This window comes from Gekko japonicus, unplaced genomic scaffold (assembly GCF_001447785.1).
Source record: "Gekko japonicus isolate JY-2015 unplaced genomic scaffold, Gekko_japonicus_V1.1 scaffold3822, whole genome shotgun sequence".
Classification (NCBI taxonomy): Eukaryota; Metazoa; Chordata; class Lepidosauria; order Squamata; family Gekkonidae; genus Gekko; species Gekko japonicus.
In genome coordinates, this window is record NW_015176088.1 from 100,047 (window position 1) to 107,045 (window position 6,999).

A 6,999-nucleotide genomic window follows, 5' to 3' on the forward strand; every position below is an offset into this window, starting at 1 on the left:
GGGTAGGACCTGACGTTTCACCAGCAGCTGTGACTGGCATCCTCAGAGGTAAAACACAGAAAGAGGGAGTACTCTCTGTGTCCAGTCACAGCTGCTGGCGAAACGTCAGGTCCTACAAAGCCAAGACGACAGCCACACAACCCGGAAAATCTACAGCGGCTAACACACCCTGCTTTGCTCACCAATGGGAAGTTGCCAGCTCCTGGTTGGATAATCCCTGGAGATTCGGAGGATGGAGTCTGGAGAGGGTGGGGTCTGGAGAGGGGGCCTAAGTGAGATGATGCTACGGATTTGGCGCTGCCAACCTCCAGGTGGAGCCTGGAGATCTCCTGGAATTACAACTGATCTCCAGGTGGCAGAAATCAGTTCCCCCGGCTGCTTTAGAGAGCGGACTCTATGCAGGGTTGTCAGCGATGCTCCCTCTAAGATGTGGGGTCTTGTGAGCAGAAATGCTACTTTGTGAGCTACCAGGCATTAAAGTTGTGAGCGAGCGGTTTGGCTGCTGCATAAATCAATTTGCGCTAGAGCCATCCTTCCTTTTTTAAAATAATTATATTTATTGGTTTTCTTACATACATACCCCTTAGTTCATTTATATACATACATCTTAGAGTCATTTATCCATTCTCTAACCATTTATACATTCCCGACCATCGTTTTACAAAAATTTCTTCATTCCCCTCCCGTAACATTAAACTCAATTTGTCCATTTCAGCTGCGCCCAATAGTTTCTCTATTATTTCGTCTTGTTTGGGAGTATTATCTTGCTTCCAGTATTTTGCCCATTGTATCCTAGCTGTAGTTATTGTATATAGTATTAAGTATTTTTCATTATAGTTAAGGTGTTCTGGAAGTATGTTAAGTAAAAATATTTCTGGCATTAAATCAAGTTTCACTTTAACCATTTCCTGTATTATTTTCCGGATAGATATCCAGTATTTTTGTTTTTTCGTACATCGCCACCGCATATGATAGAATGTTCCGACACTTGTTTTATATTTCCTGCAAATGTTAGAGCAGTTTGCATCCTTCCTGAGCGAAGACAAAAATCTGTGAGCTGGAGGCTAAAAAAAAGGTGAGCTAGCTCACACTGACTCAGCTTAGAGGGACCCTAGCCACCGGCAGGGCATGGGGTGTGAGGGTTGCCAGATTCAGGTTGGGAATCTCCTGGAGACGTGGGGATGGAAGCCGGGTGAGACAAGGACCTCAGTGGGGTGCCACGCGACAATGTCCACCCTCCAAAGCAGCCGTTTTCTCCCACGGTTATTTATTCTTGCAATGGACATTTTTTTGCTTCAAGAATTAGACAAGATCAAAATGTTAAAGCATTTCTCCAGGGAAACTGATCTCTGTAGTCTGGAGATGAGCAGTAATTCCAGGGGATCTCCAGGTCCCACCCAGCGTTCCCTCTAAGCTGAGCTAATATGAGCCAGCTCACAGTTTTTAAGCCTCCATCTCACAGATTTTTGTCTCCGCTCAGGAAGGATGGCTCTAGCACAGACTACAAATCGCTCGCTCACAACTTGAATGCCAGGAGCCCACAAAGTAGAATTTTTGCTCACAACTCCACAGCTTAGATGGAGCGTGGGTCCCACCTGGAGGAGGGCATCCCTAACTCTGTGCCAATATACCATGCTGAGGTTGCTCCCCTCTCCAAATCTCCAGGAATTTCCCAACCCAGAGGTGGCAACCCTACACAGAGCTGACCCTCTAAAGCAGCCATTTTCTCCAGGGGGGCTGATCTCTGTAGTCTGTGGAGTTATAATTTGGGGGGGGGGGGTTTCTCCAGGCCCCACCTGGAGGTTTGGAAGCTCGAGTTGCAGTGTTAGAAGAGCCAAACAACAAATATATACACTGCAACAACCTTATTTATAAGTTAAAGTGTTCTATATGTTCCAGTCAGTTTGGCGTAGTGGTTAAGTGCGCGGACTCTAATCTGCACGCCTCTCCTGCGTGCCCAGCCCTGCAGAGGCCCCCCACCCCCACCCGCGGGTCCCTGTTCTTGTTCATAATATTCTAAAACAGGTATATATTCATTACATGCAATATCAACAATAATAATCCGTTTGTACAATCTAATGGCTACCAGTTGATTGTGTAAAAAGGATGTAAATAGGCTGGTAGCTATTAGATTGTACAAACTGATTATTATTGTTGATATTGCATGTAATGAATATATATACCTGTTTTAGGATATTATGAATAATACACAATGCACTTTATACATCTAATAAATAAATAAATAAATATAAGATGGAACATATAGAACACTTAAACTTATAAATAAGGTTTTTGCAGTACATATTTGTTGTTTGACCCACTTGATTGGCAACTGTAATGGGGATCCAGAACAGCTTACGGCATCTCCCCCCCCCTTCCATTTGTATCCTCACAACAATAGCCCTGTAAGGTAAGAAAGGCTGGGAGTGAGGGTTCCAAGGTCACCCATCAAGCTTCCATAGCAGAGTAAGGTTTTGAACCCGGGTCTTTCAGATTGTACTGCAACAGTCTGGAGAAGGGGCCTCTCTAATCCCGTATTTGATATTCGTGGGCATTGCCAGAGATCAGAACCGGAAGTCAAATATACATTCTGGTCCTGCCCAAGAATAAACATTTAGAAATGGGTAACAGATTGAATCCAGGGGACAGGATGGAGGAAATCGGTTTAGAATGAATGCTGCCAGGATGTATATTTATTGGAAGCTCTTCCTGTATATCAGATAAGTTTAAAAGGATTTGGAACACTGCACTGAGTTTCAAATTCATGTTTTATGGGGATCAGCGCTTAGTCTAACAACAGATGTACAGACCAATGGGCACGCTTTCTGATGTATTGGAGTGGTGAATTTCAAAGACACCATACAATCTCTTATTTCCATTGTTGTGAGTGCTGCCTCGTGTTGTTTATATAACCACATGTCTTTTATATGTAAAAATAAAAGGTGCTCGATCCTGAGGATGACTTAAGGGAGATTTGTGGCTCGGAATCCAAGAAGGGAACGCACTGGGAACAGTGCCTTGCAGCCGTTGCAGGGGGGGCTTGGTGGGCCTGTGTGTGTGTGTTTCCCAGTGGCTAAAAAAGCTGAGCCTCCATATTCAGAGGCAGTATATCTCAAACTCTGAATATCAGTTATATGGGAGGAAACATGGGGAAGAGCTGATACCAAACTCAACAATTAACTAAGAGCTGATGCTAAACTCAACAAGGGGATATCTGGGTTGCTACAGTCAAAGACAGGACACTGGAACTGCTGGATCAGACCTTAGTTTCTGAGCCAACAGTGCTTTCCAGTAGCCTCAAGTCTCTTAGGGGATTCAGGTCTGATTTCAGGCTGTAATTCTGGATTGCATAAGGAAGCAACCAATTCAAATCCTATTTTCAGTTCTTTGTGCAGGAGACGTCTGTGCCGTGAGACCGATCTAGCCAGAGTTTGTGTATGTGTTTATCTATGTATATGCATATATAAATGATGGATGGATTCAGACCTGTGAATTTCCAGCTTGTGGGCTTCTGCCTCAGAGCAGTCTAGAAGCCCCAGAGGGAGGGATGTTGATTGAGAAGGCTTTCGGATGTATCAGCCTCCTTCCTGGGCTGACAGGCTGTGAAAATGTCTGGGAGGAGCGGATTAAGGCTGGGATCCAACGGCCGCCAGTCGTTTTATCTTGCGGGGTTTCCAACCTTCCAGGTGGGGCCTGGAGATCTCACGCTTTTACAACTGATTTCTAGGCTACAGAGATCTGTTCCCCCCTGGAGAAAACGGCTGCTTTGGACGGTGGGCTCCTGTGGCATTATGTCCCACTGATCCCCCCCCCCTTCCCAAATGCTGCCTTCTCCGGGCTCCACCCCCAAAATCTGCAGGTATTTCCCACCAGTCCTATTTTATCTAAGGAAATAGTGATCTGTGTGAAAAAGACGCTAGTGCTGGTTCAGTAAGGACCAAAACATTGATACAAATACAATCCTATAAGCACAGAAGCACAATCGAGTCCAGTCTCTGAGGCAGTGATTATGGAAGGAAATGCGCTGTAAACCCTTGAGCTTTTCCTGAGATGTCCTGTCAATAACTGCCCAATTACGAGATGTTTGGCTATAACTCACAAGAGTGCATAATACCTTTTTGAAGTTTGCCAGTTCATTCTGTGGCTGGAGGATGCTGCTTTAGAATGCCTCTCGCCCTCGTTTTATTTTTATTTTTTTAAAACAATGTTTAATTGAACTTTCCAAAAAAAAAACCATAGAAAACATAGCAGGCAGGACAAATTGCATTACGTTATGTAAAACATATGCTCACAAATGGAGATAAACAGAGAACATATTACCAGACGTGTAACTTATCAATTATAGTCGGTATTTCCTCTTGTTGAGATAAATGTTCTAAGATAGGAAACCAAACAGAAACAAAATCAGACTTCGAAGAGGGTGTATATGTATTATTAATATTATGTGTTATTTTTGCCATTGTGTACATAGTCCATAATTTGGAATGCCAATTCTGTCTACTAGGGCCAATGGTATTTAAGCTATTTGAAGGTATATTGTTTATCAGTTACTGAGGAAGTTCTTCGAGACGGAGTTCTTAACATCCAGATTCTTTGCTTATCATTCTTCATCTCAAGAGGAAACTTTCCTACTTTAAGATTGGACTCGATTGTGCTTATGGGCTTATATGACTGTATTTGTATCAGTGCTTTAGTCCTTATTGAACCAGTGTTAGCGTCTTTTTCACACAGATCACTGTTTCCTTGTATACATACACTGTGTAATCCTATTGTATCTGTCGTGGGATGGGCTCTGGGCCTGGAAGTAGATGGAGGTGTAATCGGGAAATTAAAAGGTGCAATCAGGAAATTAAAACTTTTCTCTCCACAAGGTAGTTTTTACTTAGCTGGGAATCCACATACACCCTCCTGGACTCCCTGAAGAATCAGCGGGATTAAACACAGGTTCAGATCCCCACTCTGCCATAGAAGCTTGCTGAGTTACCATGGGCCAGTCACACACTCTCAGCCTGACCTACCTCACAGGGTTGTTGTGAGGGCAAAAAATATTTGAGGGAAAGGAGAACGATGTAAGCCGCTTCGGGTCACTATTGGGGAGAAAGGCGGGATATAAATAAACAGACAGTCTTGGGTCAGTCTCTCCACACCACGCAGCTGTGAAGCTCACACGGTGATCCGGGACAACTCAACTGGCTCCAGCTGGCCTACCTCGCAGGGCTGTCAGGAGGCTAAAAGAATCTGTATGCCAAAAAGTGCCATGAAAACGTCAATAACCACATCAATAACCACCACGGCCTTGCCTTACAGTCCACAGCCGCCAGATGCATTTCCTGTTCATCCTGTCCAGCGTAGCCAAGAATGAGCGTGTGCTGACGGCCGAACTACACCTGTTCAAGTTGCGGGCCAGGATGGGCGACGGGCCCCTCAGGAGGCATCACTTCTGCCAGGTAAAACACTTGCCTCCCCCCCCCGCCTCCATGAGGTCTAGGCCCTTGGCCTTGCGAAAGGGTTCCTTGACTGAGCCCAGCTTCAAAGGAAGCCCATTCATGCTGTGCCAAACTTACAACAGGTCTCTGTCTTCAGGAGCTCACAGTCTCAAATTGGAGGCTACAGAGGGAGGGCAGAGAGGTGGAGGCCGGGCAGGGCCAAGAAGGGAAAGAAACAGCTCTTGTTCTAGTTACATATCTTTAGGGATGCCAACCCCCAGGTGGGACCTGGGGCAATGCTCCCTCCAAGCTGTGGAGTCCTGTGAGCAAAAAAAATCTACTTTCTGAGCTACTGGCGTTAAAGTTATGAGCAGGTGATTTGGCGGCTGCATCAATGTTTGCTCTGGAGCCCCATCCTTCCTGAGCTAAGACAAAAAAAGGTGTGAGCCGGAGGCTAAAAAACTGTGAGCTAGCTCACACTAACTCAGCTTAGAGGGAACACTGACCTGGGGATCCCCTAGAATTACGGCTCATCTCCGGACTAAAGAGGTCAGTTCCCCCTGGAGAAAATGGATGCTTTGGAGGGTCGACTCCATGGCACTGTACCCCGTCATACACCAGTTTGGTGTCGTGGTTAAGTGCTCGGACTCTAATCTGGGAGAACCAGGTTTGATTCCTCACTCCTCTACTCGCAGCTGCTGGATGACCTTGGGCAAGCCGTAGTTCTCTCAGAGCTGTTCTTGCAAGGGCAACTCACAAAAGAGCTCTCCCAGCCCCGCCTACCTGACAGGGTGCCTGTTGTGAGGAGGGGAAGGGGAAGGAGATTGTCAGCCACTCTGAGACTCCTTCGGGTAGTGAAGGGCAAGGGGTATGAATCCAATCTCCTCCTCCTCCTTTAAGTTCCTTTCCTCCCTAGGCTCCACCCCAATTCTCTAGGTGCTTCCCAGCCTGGAGGCTGGCAACCCAAGCCCCCCCCATACCCTCGTTTTGGGGAGGTGAGGGACCTCAGCAAGCTATAATACCATACAGTCTGCCATCTGATGTTGCCATTTCCTCCAAGGGGACAACCGGGCAGACCCCAGCTCGGGCGCATACTCTGCAGGATTCTTCAGCCCCCCTCCCCAAACCACAACTTCACCACCTCAATGGCAGCGGCTGCCCCCAGCCTGCTTGACCCCAGCAGCCCCCTAAGCGCCTGCCAGACCCAGCTTAGCTTCCTCGACAGCAGTGGCTCCCCCATACGCAACTGGGCCCCAGGTTTGCTATGGTGGCAGCCAGCGGTCATTTCCTGCGGGAGCGCACAGGAGCAGAGCTCCGGCAGTAAAGAGCCCAGGGGGTGGGCACATGCAACAAGCCCCACCCCCTGCTCCCAGCAGCCCTCAGTCAGAGCAAGAAGCAGTCAGGTAAGTTGCAGAGCCCTCCCATAGATAGCAATCCAAAACAGTCCAGTGGCACCTTTAAGACCAAGTTTTATTTAGGTACAAGCTCTCCCTCCACTGCGAGGACAGATCTGCACATTCCCCCCCCCCCCAATAGCTAGCAATCCAAAACAGTCCAGGGGAGCCTGAACGGG

The 6,999-nt window shown here is 47.0% G+C and overlaps 1 pseudogene; it reads left to right on the top strand.

Annotated features, from left to right (window-relative positions):
* The window catches only part of LOC107123489, a 12,328-nt pseudogene that overhangs the window by 1,201 nt on the left and 4,128 nt on the right, over positions 1–6,999 (top strand).